Source organism: Triticum urartu, chromosome 7A (assembly GCF_056163025.1).
Source record: "Triticum urartu cultivar PI428250 chromosome 7A, HENAU_Tu73, whole genome shotgun sequence".
Classification (NCBI taxonomy): Eukaryota; Viridiplantae; Streptophyta; class Magnoliopsida; order Poales; family Poaceae; genus Triticum; species Triticum urartu.
In genome coordinates this window covers 461,767,165-461,791,246 of record NC_141879.1, presented here as the reverse complement: position 1 = coordinate 461,791,246, position 24,082 = coordinate 461,767,165, and positions in this window count along the sequence as shown.

The following is a 24,082-nucleotide window of genomic DNA, read 5'->3' as shown; positions in this document are numbered from 1 at the left end:
GTTACAAAGGAGGAGATATGCATATTCGTATTGCCTAGCTTGTCTTCCACACCAAGTAGAGTCCCACCCGGACACGAGACAAAGTCTTCAATCTTGTATCTTCATAGTCCAACAGTCCGGCCAAAGGATATAGTCCGGCTGTCCGGATACCCCCTAATTCAGGACTCCCTCACCCCTCCTCTCCAACCCACGCACAACTAGCCACCTCAACAGATCCACCACCCATCCACCCATTTGGAGCCATCCGATCGAAATCCAATGGCTCCCGAGGCTCGAGCTCCTCCAACCTCGCGACCCCGCTGCCCCGGCGAACCTCGCCATCGGCAACCACCACCAGCAGATAAGCCTGCGCCGCCCTTTCCTTTCCTGCTTCTCTCTTCTCCCTCTCACTTCTCTCGATGGTTTTCTTTTTTCGTCAGAGAACCATCAGCCGAAGCCGTCCCTGTCGCCCGAGCTCCTCCCTACACAGTGTGCGCCCGCGCGACCCCGTCGCTGGCGACCCGTCTCCAGCCGCCGTGGAGCCGCTCAGCGCCCGCGCCTCGCCATCTTGCTGCTGCCCGCACCATCGGAGGTCCGCCGGACCCGTGACCAGGTCACTGCCGAGCCTCCTCGCGACCAAGAACAAAATCCCATGACCGCCCGCGCCATCTGTCGTTCTTCTTCGGCAGCTGCGCCGGCGAGCGCCCCGCCGAATCCACTCTCTTCCTCGTCTCATCGCTGCCGAACCGCAGGTTCTCCTCAGGCCGTCGCGCCCCTGCCATGTCCCCGCGGTCCCTCTTCTTCCCTTGTTTCCCCTCTAAACTTCTCTGTCTTTTTTCTTCAGACAACAGCAGCTTCCATGGTTGTGTAGCTCGCCGCTGGCCTCCACAAGCCGAGCACCACCGGATCTGGAGGATCCGGGCCTCCCGCGCTTTCCCGTGTCCGTCCCCTCCCTCTCCGCTTCGTCGGAGTCCCTCGCGAGCCAGCATCGCGAGCTCCAGCGCCGCGGCTCCTCTGTGTTTCTGTCGAACAGAGGCGACACCCATAGCCTCCCCGCCTCGCGCATCTGGACCAGCCAGCGCCAAGTCAGCCCAGTCAGCGCTCCGCTAGACGCGCGTGTCTCTACCACCACCTTAGTAGATGGGCCGAGGCCCATGCTGAGGCCACCCCAACGTTTTTTTCTTTTTTTCCTCTGTTGGGATTCCTATCCAGTTCCGGCCGCTTATGTTTTTTCAGCATCTGCGATTTTAGCTATTATCCAGAGTTGGCAGTTTTACAAAAAACCCCCTGTGGTTCATGCATATCATATCTCTCAAACTATGCATCATATGTAAAAACTTAATATATGAAACTTGCTTAGAATTTTGTCTAGATTCATAATATCCAACTTTCATCCATGTTTAAAATGCTATTTGTTTAAAATTGTTTAAATAACTTGTTAAAATGATTTATTTCATAACTAATTAACCATAGCTCGGATTTTAATAATCTTTATATGTAAATGGGGTAGAAAAATGCCTAGTTTAACATGGTGGCATCACTTTGCATGTTTAAAAACTCTAAAATATGGTTTAGGGCAGAACAGTACCAAACCTTAAAATTTGCACATGAGGAGTTTCTGGACTTGTTGCTTGGTGTTCCGGCCTCATTTAAACTTGCCTAGATAGGTAGTTTTCATTTTCTTCACCTCTTCCATGTTAATTAACATTTAATATTGTTGGGTACATAAACGAGATCGAACTAAATAACTTGTTGTGGTGTTTCGTCAATATGCGACTCATTGCATATTGAGCTCCACTTAACTTGTAGTTTTGCTTGTGCACTTTGCCAAGCCATGAATCATTAAACCGGACATGCATCATACTTGGTTGTGCATCATGCCATGATTATGTGATGGTTGTTTACTATGTTGTTTGCTTCTTTCTGGGTTAATTCTCGCGTTAGCTTCGGTTTCGTTCCGAAGTTGTGATGATTCGTTCAACTTCGTCCGTTTGTCTTCTTCATGGACTCGTTCTTCTTCCTTGAGGGATTTCAGGCAAGATGACCATACCCTCGAAATCACTTCTATCTTTGCTTGCTAGTTGCTCGCTCTATTGCTATGCCTATGCTACGATACCTACCACTTGCTTTATCATGCCTCCCATATTGCGATGTCAAGCCTCTAACCCTCCTTTCCTAGCAAACCGTTGATTGGCTATGTTACCGCTTAGCTCAGCCCCTCTTATAGCGTTGCTAGTTGCAGTTGAAGATGGAGTTTGTTCCATGTTGGAACATGGTTATTGTTGGGATATCACAATATCTCTTATTTTAATTAATGCATCTATATACTTGGTAAAGGGTGGAAGGCTCGGCCTTATGCCTGGTGTTTTGTTCCACTCTTGCCGCCCTAGTTTCCGTCATACCAGTGTTATGTTCCTTGATTTTGCGTTCCTTACGCGGTTGGGTTATAATGGGAACCCCTTGACAGTTCGCCTTGAATAAAACTCCTCCAGCAAGGCGCAATCTTGGTTTTACGATTTGCCACCTAGCCTTTTTTCCCTTGGGTTTACGGAGCCCGAGGGTCATCTTTATTTTAACCCCCCCGGGCCAGTGCTCCTCTGAGTGTTGGTCCAAACTAGAGTCCTTTGCAGCGCCCCCTCGGGGAAACTCGAGGTTTGGTTTTAGCTGTACGGAGCGCTCATCTGGTGTGCCCTGAGAACGAGATATGTGCAGCTCCTATCGGGATTTGTCGGCACAGCGGGTGGTCTTGCTGGTCTTGTTTTACCATTGTCGAGATGTCTTGTAACCGGGATTCCGAGTCTGATCGGGTATTCCCGAGAAAAGGAATATCCTTCGTTGACCGTGAGAGCTTGTGATGGGCTAAGTTGGGACACCCCTGCAGGGTTTTGAACTTTCGAAAGCCGTGCCCGCGGTTATGGGCAGATGGGAATTTGTTAATATCTGGTTGTAGAAAACCTGACACTTAACCTAATTAAAATGCATCAACCGCGTGTGTAGCCGTGATGGTCTCTTCTCGGCGGGGTCCGGGAAGTGAACACGGTGTTGGAGTTATGCTTGAACGTAAGAAGTTTCAGGATCACTTCTTGATCACTTCTAGTTCACGACCATGCTTTGCCTTCTCTTCTCGCTCTCATTTGCGTAAGTTAGCCACCATATATGCTAGTGCTTGCTGCAGCTCCACCTCATACCTTTCCCTACCCATAAGCTTAAATAGTCTTGACCGCGAGGGTGTGAGATTGCTGAGTCCCCGTGACTCATAGATTACTTCCAAAACTAGTTGCAGGTGCCGATGATGCCGTGCAGGTGACGCAACCGAGCTCAAGGAGGAGCTCGATGAAGACCGTGTTCGTCGTGTTGTTTCGTTTCCAGTTGATCAGTAGTGGAGCCTAGTCGGGGCGATCGGGGATCTTTTTGCATTAGGGGTGGTCTTTCTTTATGTTGGTTCCGTAGTCGGACCTTGATTGTATTCTGGATGATGTAATGTTTTATTTATGTATTGTGTGAAGTGGCGATTGTAAGCCAACTCTGTACCTCTTTCTTATTTAGTACATGGGATGTGTAAAGATTACCCCTCTTGCGACATGCCTACAATGCAGTTATGCCTCTAAGTCGTGCTCTGACACGTGGGAGATATAGCCGCGTCGTGGGTGTTACAAGTTGGTAATCAGAGCCTTCCCCGACTTAGGAGCCCCCTGCTTGATCGAATCGCTAGCGTTGTTGAGTCTAGAAAAATGTTTTGAGTCTTTTAGGATTATATATATCGAAGAGTAGGATTCTTTTTACTCCTCAGTCCCTTCGTCGCTCTGGTGAGGCATCCTGACGTAGAGTTTTGAATCTTCTCTTCTCAAATTTCATGAAAAAAATTTAGGTTCGCGCGGGTATCTTGGAATCGTTCCGATGGTTTTGTGACGAGAACATTGTTCTTGGCGCCTCCTGACATTTAGGGGTTGTGGCAGTGTCCCGGGGAGTTGAGCTCCGAGGTGTTGTTGTCACAATTCTATCATTGCAGTTCTGGAATACCTGAGTTTCGCCGACATCGAAAATCTCTTTTATGCAGTTGTTGGTGAGATAACCTCGACGCCACCCAGTACTGGGGCGGGAGTTCAGGAGTATTGCCATAACTCGTATAACCGATGCTTTTTGAAGGTTGAGGTAAATGATTTCCGAAGGTTTCTTGGTTATGTGTTGAAGGATGGATACAGCTGGATGTAGGATTTGCTAGTTTTGGGTGAGATATTATGCTTCCCCTGTATCCCCAACACCTGATTGCATAACCGGAAAGTTTCGGGAGTTTATAAGTGGGAATTCAAGTAGCCCCTAGGATATCTTTCCGACAGATGTATGATATGAAATTGGGGTTCGACGTCTAGTGGTCCGCCTATCCACAGTTGGTTTTACAGTGGTCTCGTTGTGTCTTAAAGAGTCCTTGGCTATGCTGACTCGGGGACGCTTCGTATGTCATGTGCACTACCTTGTACATGATGGTGCTGTACGATCGAGCCCGTGTGGGCCCCACCACGAAAACTTTGGATGAAATCTCTATCATATGTTTGTTCCGGCTTATTTTGCAAGCCAATCCTTTGCTTTGTTTTTCAGCTGTGGTATTCGAGTTGCTTCGAAGTCAAATGCTGATTCCATACCTTTCCTAAGCGGTGTTCTCATGCTACTATGTCAATAATAATCCTTCATGATAATCGAGATTGTCATGTCAATCCTTTTCAATCGGCGTGTTTCTCTTCAAGTGGATCCGATCACTTCAACATCCGCAAGATCACCTCTTGGTTTTTTTCCAACGTTGTTCATTTCATCTGTCCTCAAATTGCCTTTGTTTTTCCCGCCCACCCACCCTCTTTTTTCGAGGACTCGGATTTCTTTATCAAGTATCTATCTTATGAATGTGAAGTCTCTCCATTCTTTTTCGTCAATGTTCTTATCTAGTGATCCTCAGGAAGATTCTAATGGAGCTTCAAGTTGTCATTCTCCGTTCCTTTTCTTTTCGGGTGGATTCAAATCAAGCTTTTGGTGTTGATCATATCCCTTTTCCTCTTACCAATGTTTTCCATGCCAGTGCACCTTATTATCATTCCACTTCTCGTTATTCTTTTGGTCTGGAGTGCTGAAGATATCTCGAAGATTCGTGTTTCCACTCCGCTTTCATTCAAGCTCTTTCGAGGATGTTATCTCATTCAAGCCATTTAATTCAACCGGCACAATCTCTCTTTTAAATCATTTCAACGGTGTATCTTTTGAGTGGGCCCTAACCCACAGGGTTTTTTTCCAGGATCTTACCTGACTCTTCTAATTTTACCGGAGCTATTCTCAAATCTTTCAAAGTTTGACGTAAGAATGATTCATCATCAGTCAGATGGTTTCTCCAAGATCTTTCAAATTCTTTTCATCATTGGTTCAACCTTTCTATTCTTCATTATTTCGGAGTGCCTCAACAATTCATGGTGTTGTTTCTCATCGTCATTCGCAACACTTGAAGACCGAAGAAGAGTTTTCCTCCATATCTTGCTCCATTCTCTTCAAGATTCATGGTTCTAGCTTTATGCCATCCTCTCATAATTGTTTTGATTGTGAGAATTCTTTTCATCCATCCGGAGCATTTCATGAGTTGTTTTAATATCTTTCCTCCGGAGCCCATCATTTCAGAAGAATTATTCATTCCCAGTTTTCAGCTATTGTTCTCAAAATCTTACCGGTGCATCATTCAAATATTCCCTAATCAGTTCGTGATCTATTCGTTCTCATGTATCAAATTCCCTCAAGTATCTTTGTTCGTTTTCTAATTCTTCTCGGTGTTTCCTTATCTTTTCTTCGTTCATTTTCAATTCTTACGGTGGTTCGTTCAAGATTTCTCTTCCTTCGTTATCATATCAATTCATTCGTTGTTTCCTAATCCTACCGGTGGTTCATTGAAGACCTTCTCAAGCTTGCGCTATATCTCTCTTAATCCTTTCAACGAGAATAAGTAGCATGCCAAATCCAATGTGGGTCATCAAATTAATTGGTGAAGGATATGCATAACATAATTATTATTCTTGTTCATCCAAGTGATTAATTCCTTATTCCGGAGGCTCATCAAAATTCTCAGTTGCACTTGATTTATCTTTCTTTTCCCAGAGTTCCAAGCGATCACAATTTTATCATCATGAAGATCCATCTAATCATTGCAAGTCTTCACCTTGTGTTTTCAACTTCTCTTTCCTTTCGTTTGGTCATCCTTTTGTTACCGGAGTTCTTTATTGAGGCTCGACATGATGGTTCATTAAGGATTTAATTCCTTTTCGAAGTGTTCATCGAGATTCTTTTCAGAGGAGTTCTAGCATTCTTCATCTTGCATCCCAAAGTGAAATTCTTTCTATGTTATCTTTTTCAGGTGGTGTTATGTCTTTCTTGACATTTTCCCTTAATGTTTCATGATTCACAAGTTTTCAAAGAGTGACATATTTAAATCCATCAATCTCTTCATTAGAGTTATCTTGGTATAGATTTCACCTAAAGCCTTCCATTGGGAATGTTGCCATTATGGTGCTTATCTATAATCCAATTTCCGCTTCTCATCTCAATGAAGGAGTTTTCATCTCCTTGTTGATCTCAATCCAACTGATTGATTTCGTTGGTGGCTGGTCTTCACCTCATAATTTGGGGATGTTTTCCTTAAGACCATTGGAAATTATATCTTTTGTTGTTGGTTTTCCAACAACTCCGTTCGTACCTTCTCCTAAAGATGCTTCTTCAAGCTCATCTGGGGCAAAAGTTGGCATTTTCTTCTCCATTTTGTTATTCCAATGATATAACTTCTATTCTTTCGTTCCGGAGGCATAGCGATGTTGATCTCTTCACTCATCATCCCATTTTTTTTGTCAAAGATCATGTTCTTTCCTTTTGCTTATCCATCTAACCGGAGTGTCATGCCCTCTTTTCAAGTTCTCTCATCTTATGAAGTTTTACCTCCCTTCTCAACCGGAGTCCTGTCTGAAATCGTTCTTACCCATTGTGCCATTCTTTCAATAGTTCCGGAGGTAGTGTGTTGCTGTTTTCACCAAGCATCTTCTCATCTTGTCAAGTTCATGATTCTAATTCCTTCAATTTACAATCGGAGTGCTGCCCAAATTATATCATTCTTATTCCTTCTATATCTTGTTTTCAACCGGAGTGTTGTGTCATCTCTTCAAGTTCTTTTCATCTTATCAAGTTTCATATCAATTTTCTACCGGAGTGTTGTCTGAATTTGTTCTTCCTTGTTCCTCTTTTTATAACGGAGTGTTTTCGACTTTGTTCATCTTCGTTGTATTCTTTCTTCAGTTTGTTCAACCTCTCAAGGTTCGTGGTTTCACTCGTTTGTCAAAGAAGCAACTTAGTTTTACCTTTTCTCTTCCTCTTCCGTTTTCTCTCCGGTGCCATCCTAGATCTCGGGACGAGATCCTCTCGTAGTGGTGGACTGTTGTAACGCCCCGAGACCGATGCGCCAGGTGTCTCCCAGTTATTCACCGTTGTTGCCATGTCATTCGCTTGCGTGTTGCATCTTGTCATGTCATCATGTGCATTGCATCATCATGTTTTCAAAACTTGCATTCGTCTGGGTTCCCCCAGTTCCGTCCGTTGTCCGTTCTGAGCCCAGACACACTTGCACGTGCCCGCGGCACATCCGAAGTAGTATTTTATAAGTGGCCGAAAAATGTTCTCGGAAAGGGTTGAAAGTTGGCGTGCGGTCGAATTTTAGTGTAGGTAGACCGCCTGTCAAATTTCATCGCGTTCGAAGAACATTTGACACCCCAACGGATAACTATAGCGACAATATAGTCGGTCTAACGTCGGACGTTTTCGGTCTCCGGAAATAGTCGTCGGGCCTCTCTCTCTTCTCTTCTCTCAACTCGAGCCCTTCTGCACAGCCCACAAGTTCCAACCGACCCCTCGCGTGCATGTCCGAAACTTCCCCGGACCCGACCCGGATAGTTGTCACCGTTGGGTCCGGATCATCCCCAAACATCTACAAAACATCTTTGTTTTGTTAATTGGACTTCCTAACATATATTTTCTCGGCCGGCCGATTATAATCGTAGGGACGAGATAACCCCACCCTAATCCCTACCTATATATATATAGTCTAACCCTAGACCCTAGCCAGACGAACTCCCTCCAATCCCGAGCGCGCCGCCGCCACTCTCTCCCTTGGGATCCTCCCAAATCCACTCCTCTCCAACCCACGCACAGCCAGCCACCTCAACAGATCCACCATCCATCCACCCATTTGGAGCCGTCCGATCGACATCCCCGAGGCCCGAGCTCCTCCAACCTCGCGACCCCGCTGCCCCGGCAAACCTCGCCGCCGACAACCACCACCAGCAGATAAGCCCTGCGCCGCCCTTTCCTTTCCTGCTTCTCTCTTCTCCCTCTCACTTCTCTTGATGGTTTTCTTTTTCCGTCAGAGAACCATCAGCCGAAGCCATCCCTGTCGCCCGAGCTCCTCCCTGCACAGCGCGCGCCTGTGCGACCCTGTCGCTGGCGACCCGTCTCCAGCCGTCGCGGAGCCGCTCAGCGCCCGCGCCTCGCCATCTTGCTGCTGCCCGCACCATCGGAGGTCCGCCGGACCCGCGACCAGGTCACTGCCGAGCCTCCTCGCGACCAAGAACGAAATCCCATGACCGCCCGCGCCATCTGTCGTTCTTCTCCAGCAGCTGCGCCGGCGAGCGCCCCACCGGACCCGCTCTCTTCCTCGTCTCTTCACTGCCGAACCGCAGGTTCTCCTCAGGCCATCGCGCCCCTGCCATGTCCCTGCGGTCCCTCTTCTTCCCTTGTTTCCCCTCTAAAATTCTATGTCTTTTTTCTTCAGACAACAGCAGCTTCCATGGTTGTGTATCTCGCCGCCAGCCTCCACAAGCTGAGCGCCACCGGATCTGGAGGATCCGGGCCTCCCGCGCTTTCCCGTGTCCGTCCCGTGCCTCTCCGCTTCGTCGGAGTCCCTCGCGAGCCAGCGTCGCGAGCTCCAGTGCCGCGGCTCCTCTGTGTTTCTATCGAACAGAGGCGACGCCCGTAGCCTCCCCGCCTCACGCATCTGGACCAGCAAGCGCCAAGTCGGCCCAGTCAGCGCTCCGCTAGACGCGCGTGTCTCTACCACCACCTTAGTAGATGGGCCGAGGCCCATGGTGAGGCCACCCCATCGTTCTTTTTCTTTTTTTCCTCTGTTGGGCTTCCTGTCCAGTTCTGGCCTGCTTATGTTTTTTCAGCGTCTGCAATTTTAGCTATTATCCAGAGTTGGCAGTTTTACAGAAAACCCCATGTGGTTCATGCATATCATATCTCTCAAACTATGCATCATATGTAAAAACTTAATATATGAAACTTGCTTAGAATTTTGTCTAGTTTCATAATATCCAACTTTGAGCCATGTCTAAAATGTTTAAAATGCTGTTTGTTTAAAATTGTTTAAATAACTTGTTAAAATGATTTATTTCATAACTAATTAACCGTAGCTCGGATTTTAATAATCTTTATATGTAAATGGGGTAGAAAAATGCCTAGTTTAACATGGTGGCATCACTCTGCATGCTTAAAAACTCTAAAATATGGTTTAGGGCAGAACAGTACCAAACCTTAAAATTTGCACATGAGGAGTTTCCGGACTTGTTGCTTCTTGTTCCGGCCTCATTTAAACTTGCCTAGATAGGCAGTTTTCATTTGCTTCACCTCTTGCCATGTTAATCAACATTTAATATTGTTGGGTACATAAACGAGATCGAACTAAATAACTTGTTGTGGTGTTTCGTCAATATGCGACTCATTGCATATTGAGCTCCACTTAACTTGTAGTTTTGCTTGTGCACTTTGCCATGCCATGAATCATTAAACCGGACATGCATCATACTTGGTTGTGCATCATGCCATGATTATGTGATGGTTGTTTACTATGTTGTTTGCTTCTTTCCGGGTTACTTCTCGCGTTAGCTCGATTTAGTTCCGGAGTTGTGAGGATACGTTCGACTTCGTCCGTTTGTCTTCTTCATGGACTCGTTCTTCTTCCTTGAGGGATTTCAGGCAAGATGACCATACCCTCAAAATCACTTCTATCTTTGCTTGCTAGTTGCTCGCTCTATTGCTATGCCTATGCTACGATACCTACCAGTTGCTTTATCATGCCTCACATATTGCCATGTCAAGCCTCTAACTCTCCTTTCCTAGCAACCCGTTGATTGGCTATGTTACCGCTTTGCTCAGCCCCTCTTATAGCGTTGCTAGTTGCAGGTGAAGATGGAGTTTGTTCCATGTTGGAACATGGTTATTGTTGGGATATCACAATATCTCTTATTTTAATTAATGCATCTATATACTTGGTAAAGGGTGGAAGGCTCGGCCTTATGCCTGGTGTTTTGTTCCACTCTTGCCGCCCTAGTTTCCGTCATACCGGTGTTATGTTCCTTGATTTTGTGTTCCTTACGCGGTTGGGTTATAATGGGAACCCCTTGACAGTTCGCCTTGAATAAAACTCCTCCAGCAAGGCCCAACCTTGGTTTTACCATTTGTCACCTAGCCTTTTTTCCCTTGGGTTTCCGGAGCCCGAGGATCATCTTTATTTTAACCCCCCCGGGCCAGTGCTCCTTTGAGTGTTGGTCCAAACTAGAGTCCTTTGCAGCGCCCCCTCGGGGAAACTCGAGGTTTGGTTTTAGCTGTACGGTGCGCTCATCTGGTGTGCCCTGAGAACGAGATATGTGCAGCTCCTATTGGGATTTGTCGGCACGGCGGGTGGTCTTGCTGGTCTTGTTTTACCATTGTCGAGATGTCTTGTAACCAGGATTCCGAGTCTGATCGGGTATTCCCAAGAGAAGGAATATCCTTCGTTGACCGTGAGAGCTTGTGATGGGCTAAGTTGGGACACCCCTGCAGGGTTTTGAACTTTCGAAAGCCGTGCCCGCGGTTATGGGCAGATGGGAATTTGTTAATATCCGGTTGTAGAAAACCTGACACTTAACCTAATTAAAATGCATCAACCGCGTGTGTAGCTGTGATGGTCTCTTCTCGGCGGGGTCCGGGAAGTGAACACGGTGTTGGAGTTATGCTTGAACGTAAGAAGTTTCAGGATCACTTCTTGATCACTTCTAGTTCACGACCGTGCTTTGCCTTCTTTTCTCGCTCTCATTTGCGTAAGTTAGCCACCATATATGCTAGTTCTTGTTGCAGCTCCACCTCATACCGTTTCCCTACCCATAAGCTTAAATAGTCTTAATCGCGAGGGTGTGAGATTGCTGAGTCCCCATGACTCACAGATTACTTCCAAAACTAGTTGCAGGTGCCGATGATGCCGTGCAGGTGATGCAACCGAGCTCAAGGAGGAGCTCGATGAAGACCATGTTCATCGTGTTGTTTTGTTTCCAGTTGATCAGTAGTGGAGCCCAGTCGGGGCGATCGGGGATCTTTTTGCATTAGAGGTGGTATTTCTTTATTTTAGTTCCATAGTCGGACCTTGATTGTATTCTGGATGATGTAATGTTTTATTTATGTATTGTGTGAAGTGGCGATTTAAAGCCAACTCTGTACCTCTTTCTTATTCAGTACATGGGATGTGTAAAGATTACCCCTCTTGCGACATGCCTACAATGCGGTTATGCCTCTAAGTCGTACTCCGACACGTGGGAGATATAGCCGCATCGTGGGTGTTACAGTTGGAGATAAGGATGAACGAGGGAAGGCCTTGTCTGCAAATGTGGAGAGGGGTGCGGGTATCTTTTAGTTTAATTTCCATCCATCAGATATAGATCGGACGGTCTATATTGCAAGATGGCACATGCACCATCATCACCAACTCGGTTTTTTATAAGAGAAGAAATATAAGTATGGAGATATAAACGTATTATCGATACTTGCTTTTGTAAACTAGCATCTACATTCTATTCAACCCCTTGGCATGTGGGGCCTTAGCACAATGACTTCTCGACTGTGTAAAACAAAGATTTTCCCGTCGCCGACAAGGAGGGGGTGATGGCGGCGCGCTTTTTGGCTTGCTCTAGTCCTAGTAGTCATACTAGGTGGTCTAAGCAAGTGTAGATTTGTTCTTTTTCATGTCTCGTGTTCGCCGTACTGCCACGACTGTTGATGAATAGACGGTAAGTTATTCATGGGGAAACCCTTGTTGAGCGTGTTTGCGAGAGAGAGAGAGAGAGAGACAGTGTGCGTGTGTGATATGTTAGAGACTGAGGCAATGATAACAGATTCTTTGTGTCTATGTGTGTGGAGGATAGAGAGAGACATGTACATGGGGCTTTGTGTTGTGTAACGTGGAGACACATATACATAATTAGAGAGTGAGTGTGTGAGATACACATGCGGACATGAGGAGAGATGAGGATCCAGATAAATGGGTGTTTGTGCATGTCTGTGTGTGTTTGTGCACGCGTTTATGTGTGAGAGGGAGAGAGTGTATGTGGAGTAGAGAGACCACTGATGATGTAAACCTAGTATAAGGGAAGGGGGAAGAGATGTGTCCATACCCGAGAGACAAAGTGATAGAGACCTATGTTGGGGTCCGGACTTTACAAGAAAGAGGGGTGTTAATGTGCTCGTGTGTTGGTGTTTGGGGGAGAGAACGACTTCTCTATGTGTGTGTGTGTGTGGTGGGGGGGGTTAACTTCAGATATAAGAGTGAGGTGTCTATATTTGAGGGACTTTAGCGTAATTGAGATATTGTGCACTCATGGTTGATCAATTTGTTTCACAGTTTGTACTATGAGATAACGATACTTATGAACATGTGTGATACATACACATTTTTGCTTTTGTCATCATATTTAGGATAAACACATTTGGAATTTCATTTGAATTGGACCGTATGATGGTATTTGCTTGAGCTTGTAGTAGCTCAATGATCCATATTTGAATTGAATGGACAATCTAAGTTTCGAGTTGGAGACATTGATTTTCAAAACTTGCACATTTTTTTACGTGCAAAACAAACAAATTGTCGGCCATGATATCATAGTCGGCCGTACAAGAGCAGAATACTTATAATTTTAGGCGCCAAAAGCTTTCAAACTTCCCGCTCACATCGAAATATCACGCGCCCGGAAGTTTAGCCCTGCGATATTCCTGTTTTACCCCTACCACATGAACGGAAAAGGGCTGCTTTGGTAACTCCATTGTTTTCCCGTCTTTGCCCCCAACATTCTTCCCCAGAGCCCCTCCCCTTCCCCTCCCCGACCCCCAACCACGGCAAGCCGCCGAATCTAGTCCTCCGCCGCAGCGGTGGACCTCACACCCCGCCGGATCTACCTTCCGCACCTTGGAACCCCCAATTGCCAACTCACCACTTCACTGGAGCCGCTTCAGCGACTGGCTTGTCCACCGCTCCAGATCTCCTTGACCGCCATCATGGTCCACCGCACCGGATCTGCTTAACCGGCGCCCTCGTCCACCACATCGTAGGCCCTTCACTGACTCCCTCGTCCGCCCCTTCGCCGGCCCTTCATACAAGCCCTCGTCCGCCGCAACATATCCGCCTCACCGAAAGCACTGTACAACGCGCCCGCTGAAGCCTTCGTCCACTGCACCGGACCCGCTCCACGGACGCCATATTCAACTCCACCGGCCCTGCTTTACCGACGCCGTAGCCTCATCAAGTTATTTCGATTTGTACTCCTTCGGTTTTTCTCTTTATCGTGCAACTGTTCACTTACCACAGATGAGCTTTCTTGTATGTCGACAGGCGCCGGAACCGTAGCACCGGAGCCGCTTCAGCGACGGCGACAGCCGGCCCAAACTCAACCACAACACCAGCACCATCGACGATCCTTAGCTATCAAGTATGACAACGATACCCATATGCCACCGAGAATCAGGTACTATTATCCAACGTCCGGCGCCTACGTTCACTTTCCTAGCATAAGCACCACACCTTTGAATTTCTTCAGGGCATCATTCAGTTTTTCATGAGACGGTTATTCTTCTTGCACCTGTAGGGCCATACTTCTGGCAGTGAACATGTTACATGTGCTAAATTACATACCAGTGCACATATAGTTAATATGCTTTAGTTTTGTTCTGATGCCACCTGTTGGTTCCATCAGACTGCTTAATGTTCTCTATGCTTAATTACACATCAGCAAACTAGCATGTGGTTCCGCTGCTTTTTGTTCGTTTTACCCTACATTTTCTGATGCTAGCTATTACATCACTGCTCCGAGCCTTTGTTCATTACTTGTTTGTGTGTTCTTGATCTTCCCAAGTTGCATGGCTAATTTGATGCTTCTATTAATTATGGAGCTGCCAACCCCATCAAGCAAAATATTTGTTCTTTTGGGGCTCGCACCTCGAACAAGCATAAAAATAGAGGGAAGCAGATATATTGTCGTGTATACACACACTCTTCTTTCATTAGTTTAGATGAACCATTGATGATCAATTCAGACCAGTGCATGCGATTAAAATTAATTTTACCTAAATAGATGGTGCAGAATAAACTACAACAACTAGATTTACAACCACGGGATGCTGACGATATCTTCAAAGAACATTGCAACAACAGCTAGGCTTCACAGCAACATATGGTAAGCCAATATGTTTTAGTACATGTGAAATGTAATGCGAGTGGGCTGCTTTCTTGGCTTGTGCCCTCAACGTGTAATCCTACCGAATTACAAATAGTTCAGTTGTCTGCTTTGTTGTATTGCTTGATTCGAATGCTTATTTGTTGTTACGCTATACCTGAGTTGGCTAATATATCAGCAGTGCCTGCTGTACTATCATAAAGCAATGCATTCCTATTTCATTTGAGTCCTTAACTTTTCCTCTCAACTTCATCACAAGACTGTCTTCGTAGTTTATATGAGGCCACACTGTTAAGTGCTTTCTCAGATTATTTCAACTACTTAGATGCCTTGGCAACTTAAATATAGCGGTTGTACACTCCCTTTCAACTAGGGATGTCAACTGGGTACCGTTTAATCCTGATTAAAGTCCACTAGTGGTAAGATAGTTCAAAAGAGTTTTTGTTTTTTGAGGAAAATGAACTAGGGAGGTAGCAAAAACTAACTAGATGGGACTGGCGGATGTCGTTTATTTGCCACTTACACCCCTAGTTTCATCTTACCATTTTAATTTCTTTTTCGGCTGATGCTGCTTCGAACCATTTAAATATAGTTTGCCATGCTCGGCAATAATTCGTCCGTCGTTTACCATGTAAGCTTACTGTCTGGATCATACGATAACTATCTCTTATTGATGTCCAGCGGAAACCTTTCAGGATGTAGTTCACACTAGGACACAATGTACAACCCCAGAATCTATTTGTGGAAGCAGTGCGCCATCCATGTTACCAGATGGTAGCAGTTCAGAGGCAACACAGCCGGAGAGCAGTCTGAGCACAGATATTATAGTGCTTGAGGCTCTACTAGAGGCAGAAAGAGATGGTGTGGCTGCCATGAATGAGGTAATCTTTATCTTGAGGCTGGAAATTACGGAATTAGCGGCACGCATTATGCAAGCAACCCAAGAATTGGAGGAAGTAAGAATGTTGCATTTGAAGACGGAGGAGGTCCTGCTGTTTCTGCTATCTGAAGCCCAAGGTAATCCCAATTCTTCTTTAGATACCAGTTGAAATTGTCATTAGATTATTGTACTTGCATGTTGTGTCATGTCTCTGAATGGATTATGTTGCAAGACCCCCTATGTTGTCCATGTCTTGTAATGATCCGAATTTTTTAGGCGAGGTAATCCTCAGTACTTGTATGATTGACATAAGGTGAACTGTTTTTCGTGTGAGCATATTGTATTGGATGAAATAACTGTTTGACTCAGAGTGTATACAACCTACTGAATTCGAAGATCACGACATTTCTAAATCATAATCATATATAAAGGTGGAATAAATCTTTGTTGTGGTTTTGAAGAAATAAATAACAAAACATATAATTATCTATGGATATTCGTAATCGAATACAAATTGGATTTGAATTTAGTTTGCCAGGTCCGAGGGCAAACGTGAGTGCTAATTCTCCCAAGTTTTGAACAAAGCGCCTAAACACCCACTATAATTTGTAGGCTGCCCGAAGCAAGTGTTTGCGAGATGGAAATTACTGTCTACCCCTGACACTTGACATCCTTATCGACCGGATTTACACTACTGTCGATAGGGGTAGACTAGTGACTTCAATCAGACGTGACACGACGGCCTTTGAGCCCATTCAGACATGGTGGGCGCCAAACGTGGGCGGCAAAACACATTTGATTCAAGCTTGTCCGAAAGACATGTGTCTCTTCCTCCATTTCCCCATTCATACACGATGGGCGGCAAAACAAACTCTCCTTGTACGAAATTGATGTAGGCTAATATTTTAAATAGGGGCAGATGTGTAACTTCCATCAGACGTGACACAACCGCCCTACCTGTCAGCCCCGTTCATACACCGTGGGCGCCAACCGTGGGTGGCAAAACACCCTCTCCTCGCCCGAAATAGTTACCGGAAAATATTTGGGAGATGCGAGATTACCGTCCTATCCCCAACCGACGCGATGTCCGAAATTTTAAATGGGGGATAAGTTCGTAACTTTCCCCCATTTCAGAGAAGCGCGTCCCAAAGTTTGAGATCCTCCCTCCCTCAATTTCCCCATTCATACACCGTCGGCGGCACGACAACCTCCGCACTGCGGCCAGCCTCCTCCGTCCGCCACCCCTTCCTCCACCTTGCCGGAGCCGCTACCCCTACCCCGTCGTCCACTGCAAGAGATGGACGTCTCTCATCCACGGCGCTGGACCAGGATCCTTTCATCGCCTCCTCTCGCTTCATCGGCGCCGTCGTCCACCTTGCCGTTGCCGCTCCTATGACCGCCTCATCCACGGCAACAAGATATATCCCCCGACCCGGCCGTCTGCCGTCTAAAGTCTTCTTCCCCGCCGCCGATAGCCATCGCACCCGCAACACCCTCAGCGTATCAGCATAGGCCTACACGGCGTCGCAAGAGAGGTGGTACTCTTCCATATGTGCTTAAGTTATTGATCTCACCCGAAAAATAGATCGTAATTTGTTTATTGTACTTTTCTTGTTCGTACCAAATCGTAGTTGCTAGTTGAAAGCAAACATTGGTTGCGAAGTAGCTTTGTCCGGTTTGCACCTTCAGATCCTCCATGGCACGGGCACTATACTCGTAAAGCTTATGGTTTACCCCCTTTATATTCACTACCATCATCGTAGGTGCTTCGTGTCGTGCTAGCACTGCTCCTCAAGACCTCAACCCAAAGCTTACGTGTTGAAATACGAATCTGATATGATGCTCATATCACTAAAACAGAGAATGTTTAATTGGTCACCTAATGTTCCTATATTCGTTTCGAAAAGCATGTGCGCCACCCACTGGTCCAACTAGTTTCACTTTTCTGATTTTTCTCTTGATGCTAAGGGTTTTCCCCTTTTATCTACTCTACTATGATCTGCGTAGGTGCTTTCTGTCGTACTAGCATTACTCCACCCTTCAAACTAAACAACACAACACTCAGAATTCGAAAGCTTAGTTGTTCAAATATGATTGTGATATGATACTGATATTAGTTAACCGACACATTTAATTGGTTAGCTAAAGGTCCCACTTGAGTTTCCAAATGCATGTCGCGACATATAGAGAGACAGCATAATTGCATTTCTTTGTCACTTGTTGACTGTACTTTCTTGTCCATACCAAATCTTAGTTGTTATTTCAAAGCAAACATCGGTTGCTAACTACCCTTTGTGTGGTTTGCAGCTTCAGATCTGCCATCCCACTGCCACGGTCAACACTATACTCATCATGCTTATGTTTTCCCCATTTTATGATGACCACAATCAACCTACGTGGTTCGTGTCGTAATAGCACTGCTCCACCCATCAAGCTAAACAAGCTTAGTTGTACAAATTCATATCTAATATTATTGCTGATATTAGTAAAACTGAGAGATGTTTACTTGGTTAGCTAAATGTTCCTACTTTAGTTTCGAAATGCATGTGAGCCACATATGGAGAGACCGGAAAGAATAGTATTTCTCTGTGCGCTCTAGTTCATCATGGGTAGCCAACCGACATTGTATTGAAAGACTTGTAATATCTTCAATCTGCTTGCTCTTCTGCTCTTCTTTAAGGTGATACTTTTCTCTTGCGGTCGACTGGTCAGGTCGAGTTGTTCTCCCTTAGTATATTTTGAATCTGTCAGGTCAGGTCGACTTGTTCTTCTTTACTATATGTTGAAGCTATCATCTGCGAAGTGTCATCACTTCTGGAGCTCTCATATTTTGAGTAGTAGGCCACATTATATTAATGCACACAACAAATTACAGCATGCATGGCATTTTTAAAAGAATTGCAGAGATAGCACAAAGGGGTTTACAGGGATGCAGTATTGGATTAGAATCACTTCTGCATTACAAAGAAAATCTCACTTGTTTTTATGTTTTCATGCATGTCAGATATTGAACATTATCAAAATGAATATGAGAATGGGCGCACAAGAGGAATATTGCGAAACGATCCACTGGCTAACAAACTTGGCATGGTGGAGGATGGCCTATCTTATTCACCCATCAAGGTGCTTGCTCTAACTTTGCAAAGTTGTATTGGTCGCACATATTTTGCATCTGACCTCTTGCATTACTTCTACTTTGTTACACCATCTGCTTAGTTTAAGCATCATATATGAGTATATGCCATACCTATCCATTTTCTGTACCTATTCCATGTGTCGTCACACTATGTTTTTCCAGTCAAATGTTGTTCTTTCGTAATAGATGTCCAAAACGAAGAGGGTGAGTGCAGATCCTCAAGAAGTACAAACTAGGTATTTGGAAAAGGTAGTGATACCTGTTAAATCCGATAGATCAGCAGCCACAGAAAACACAGACCCAACTGTACCACACTTTACCCCTCCTCCAGTGGCCAAACCCCTATTAGAACTGTTGGGAGCCCAGCGTCAGGTACTGTCTATGATATCAATTCAAAATTTGAACTCCTCAATTTCTGCTTATGCCTTACCTTCTCTCTTGTATGAAAACTAATTTCAGATGAATCTCCTTGCTCAAAGGATCATACGATCTCAAAACAATAATGGGCTCTGCATTGCTCTTGTCAGTACCTCTCTCCCTTTTGCCTTGTAACGTTGTACTTAATTAATTGCTATTTGATTATGTATCATCAGTCTCCACATGAGCTTCATTATCCTCTGTTTCTTCCAATATTATTTGATCTATATTTACTCTTTGCAAAATGTAGAATAATGGCAACGCTTATAAAGAATTTTCTTTGGGGAATTTATTGAATTATCCTTCCATCAACATGGAGAAGGGCTTTGTCCAGCCCGTGTTACATGAAATGTAAGTTCATCCTTCTCAAGCCTTCAAACTTTGTTCTAGTATAGATTTGGATAGGCATCATTTCCTCCACTGTTGTTTGCTTTGCTGTTTACATCTGATTGGATGTTTGCAACCACTACCAGTTTCAAATTGTAGTTGTAAAAACATGTTCCTTATGCAGAACAGATCCATTTATTTTCTTATATAATTGTCAAACCTGTTACGTGTCTCCTTGTTTCTCTTTCAGACTCGTATCTCTTATGCCAGGCAGAACATTAGGGAAGATAGTGAACCAAACCATCTTGAGGACAGCGAGATGACCCCAAGGTCCTGTCTTGATGAAGACAGTGAGTTGAAGCTACTCACCAGCAGGTGTGAGACAACCTCTGTGCAGTCGCTGCCTCAATCAGTTTGACTTCTTCAGTCTCAATTTAAAGCGGAAAGGCTTGCTTCAGCTCAGCTCCGACTTGAAGTCAAAGATGCAATGAAGATGTCAGAGGACTGTCGTGCGCACCATCATGACTTAAATCTAGTGTTGATGCATCTATCGTTGACACAACTTAGGTCTACTCAGCTTCTTCAGCTGTTTGGGGGGGCGACCTAGCCAGGCCTAGTGCCTTATGAAGTGCTCTCAGTTTTGTATATTCTTTTGTTGGCGCATTTATTTGCATTGGTGGCGAACTTTGATGCCCAGTGGATGTAATATGTGTGATAGCCGTGATAGCCTAGCGTAAGTTGCTTTCTTATTTATTTCCTTGTTGTCTTGTTTATTTGTTTGCTTGTAGTCATTGCAGTTCTTTTTCCGCGGTTTACTAGTGGCTGCAATAACCTATTTTTTAAAACTAGGCCACAATAACCATGGGCTAATATTTACTGTAGTGACACTGGGCCTCCTATGAGCCGTAGGAACAGTGGGCCTTCTACGAGCCGTAGAAACAGTGGGCCTTCTACGGGCCGTAGAAACAGTGGGCCTTCTACGGGCCGTAGAAACAGTGGGCCTTCTATGGGCCATAGAAACAATGGGCCTTCTACGGGCAGTATCATCAATGGGCCTTATACGCGCAGTATGATCGATTGGCTAAACATGGGCCAATAACAGGCCGCATTATGGCTGTAAACGGGCTAGAGTTGGAATCGTCCGTTCATGGGCCGACCATAACGGGCCATCGTTAATAGGTCGTATTTGATGACGCTATGAAAACGGCCCAACGTATTGACGAACCACAAACAGGCCGACTATAACCACGGGCTGAATTTGGCCCACAAGCAGAAAATGACAGTAACGGTCGTAAGTAAACGAATGCTGGAAATGAGCCCAAGAATAAATGGGCTCTGAGAAGGCCGAAAGAGAACATGGGCTGGAAACGGCCCACCGGAATAACGGGCCGTTAATGCGTATAAAGTGATACACTGTTCATTATGGGCCAGTTTCACCACGGCCCGTTAATGGGTGTAAAGTGATACACTGTTCATTACGGGTCAGTTTCACCATGGGCCGTTAATAGGCCAAGAGTTACATAGGGCCTCATATGGGTCGAAAGACGTCATGGGCCATACATGGGCCAGAAGTGAAAACGGGTTGGAATCATATTGGGTGGCCCAGATGACGCTAATGGGCCTAATTTGGATAGGGCGTAACGGGCCTTGGGTTAGCGGGATGTAAATGGGCTATATGCGAACATGCCGTTAACAGGCTTTACATGGGCTGGCCCGCCGCCTTTTGACCAAGTCAAACGGGCCGGCCTTTTCACAGGAATGGGCCTCTGTTGGGCCATGGCACGTGTCGACGTATCATAGGCGCCTTCTGTCCAATGAGTGGATGACATCTGTCCCAACGATGAGCTGACACGTGTTTCCTCTAGCCAATGAGATTTTACACGTGGAAAATCCCCATTGGTCGGGGCTGTTAACGGGTTACCGGATCCAAAACCCGACCCGATAGCTTAACGGCGTTCCATTACGGTGGATGCCATGTGTCGGTCACCCTTGACGAAAGCACTTCTGTGACGCGGGATTTATCGTCATGGAAGTGGACACTTCCGTGATGATAATTTTGCTAATGTCATGGAACACTTCTACGACAGCACAGGTATGACTATTTTGATTCTGTCATAAAATCGTCATGGATGTACATGCATGACAGAAAATGCGACCTACTGTGACAAACATGTATCATCACAGAAGTGTATTTTTTGTAGTGTATGCGTTATTGTGAATGTGGTTAATTATAATCTTTGCTAAAAACTTGAATGTTGGCTTTACATATTTACAACAACAAGAGCAAACAGAGTTTGTAAAAGTTTTTTCTTTATCACTTTCAGTTTGTCAACTGAATTGCTTGAGGACAAGCAAAGGTTTAAGCTTGGGGGAGTTGATACGTCTCCAACGTATCTACTTTTCCAAACACTTTTGCCCTTGTTTTGGACTCTAACTTGCATGATTTGAATGGAACTAACCCGGACTGACGCTGTTTTCAGCATAATTACCATGGTGTTATTTGTGTGTAGGAGCAAACGTTCTCGGAATGACCTGAAACTTCACGGAGCCACTTTTCAAAAAATAAGAAAAATACCTGCAAAAGATGAAGGCCAGGGGCCCTCCACCTTGCCACGAGGGTAGGGGCGCGCCCCCTACCTCGTGGGCCCACTGTTGCGTCTCCGACTCCAACTCCATATATTGAGTTTCGGGGAGAAAAAACCGGAGAGAAGAAATAATCGCTTTTTACGATACGGAGCCGCCGCCAAGCCCTAAAACCTCTCGGGAGGGCTGATGTGGAGTCCGTTCGGGGCTCCGGAGAGGGGAATCCGTCGCCATTGTCATCATCAACCATCCTCCATCACTAACTTCATGATGCTCACCGCCGTGCGTCAGTAATTCCATCGCAGGCTTGCTGGACGGTGATGGGTTGGATGGGATCTATCATGTAATCGAGTTAGTTTTGTTAGGGTTTGATCCCTAGTGTCCACTATGTTCTGAGATTGATGTTGCTATGACTTTGCTATGCTTAATGCTTGTCACTAGGGCCCGAGTGCCATGATTTCAGATCTGAACCTATTATGTTTTCATCAATATATGAGTGTTCTTGATCCTATCTTGCAAGTCTATAGTCACCTATTATGTGTTATGATACGTTAACCCCGAAGTGACAATAATCGGGATACTTACCGGTGATGACCGTAGTTTGAGGAGTTCATGTATTCACTATGTGTTAATGCTTTGTTCTGGTTCTCTATTAAAAGGAGGCCTTAATATCCCTTAGTTTTCGTAAGGACCCCGCTGCCACGGAAGGGTAGGACAAAAGATGCCATGCAAGTTCTTTTCCATAAGCACGTATGACTATATTCGGAATACATGCCTACATTATATCAATGAACTGGAGCAAGTTCTGTGTCACCCTAGGTTATGACTGTTACATGATGAACCGCATCCGGCATAATTCTCCATCACCGATCCATTGCCAACGAGCTTTCCATATATTGTTCTTCGCTTATTTACTTTCCCGTTGCTATTGCTATCATCACTACAAAATACCAAAAACATTGCTTTTACTACTGTTACATTCTGCTACCGTTACCACTACTATCATATTACTTTGCTACTAAACACTTTGCTGCAGATATTAAGTTTCTAGGTGTGGTTGAATTGACAACTCAGCTGCTAATACTTGAGAGTATTCTTTGGCTCCCCTTGTGTCAAATCAATAAATTTGGGTTGAATACTCTACCCTCGAAAACTGTTGTGATCCCCTATACTTGTGGGTTATCATTCCTCACAACAAACTGATGACTAACCATGGCATTATAATCTAAATACGCAGGAGGCAACTCAATATCATCTCCGCGTATGGGTATCTCAAGAAAATCAGCTAAACGGGTTGCATAAATTCCACCAAAGAAATCTCCATCAATACTATTATTATGCAACCTACGTGCAACAATGGACCCCAAGTTATATTTGAAGGAAATATCCCCTTGAGGCAATAATAAAGTTGTTATTTATATTTCCTTATACCATGATAAATGTTTATTATTCATGCTAGAATTGTATTAATCGGAAACTTAGTACATGTGTGAATACATAGACAAACATAGTGTCACTAGTATGCCTCTACTTGACTAGCTCGTTCAATCAAAGATGGTTAAGTTTCCTCGCCATAGACATGAGTTGTCATTTGATTAACGGGATCACATCATTAGAGAATGATGTGATTGACTTGACCCATCCGTTAGCTTAGCACGATGATCATTTAGTTTGTTGCTATTGCTTTCTTCATGAGTTATACATGTTCCTACGACTATGAGATTATGCAACTCTCGAATACTGGAGGAACACTTTGTCTGCCACCAAACGTCACAACGTAACTGGGTGATTATAAAGGTGCTCTACAGGTGTCTCCGATGGTACTTGTTGAGTTGGCATAGATCAAGATTAGGATTTGTCACTCCGATTGTCGGAGAGGTATCTCTGGGCCCTCTCGGTAATGCACATCACTATAAGCCTTGCAAGCAATGTAACTAATGAGTTAGTTGCAGGATGATGCATTACGGAACGAGTAAAGAGACTTGTCGGTAACGAGATTGAACTAGGTATTGAGATACCGACGATCGGATCTCGGGCAAGTAACATACCGATGACAAAGGGAACAACGTATACCGTTATGCGGTTTGACCGATAAAGATCTTCGTAGAATATGTAGGAACCAATATGAGCATCCAGGTTCCGCTATTGTTTATTGCCAGAGATGAGTCTCGGTCATGTCTACATAGTTATCGAACCCGTAGGGTCCGCACGCTTAACGTT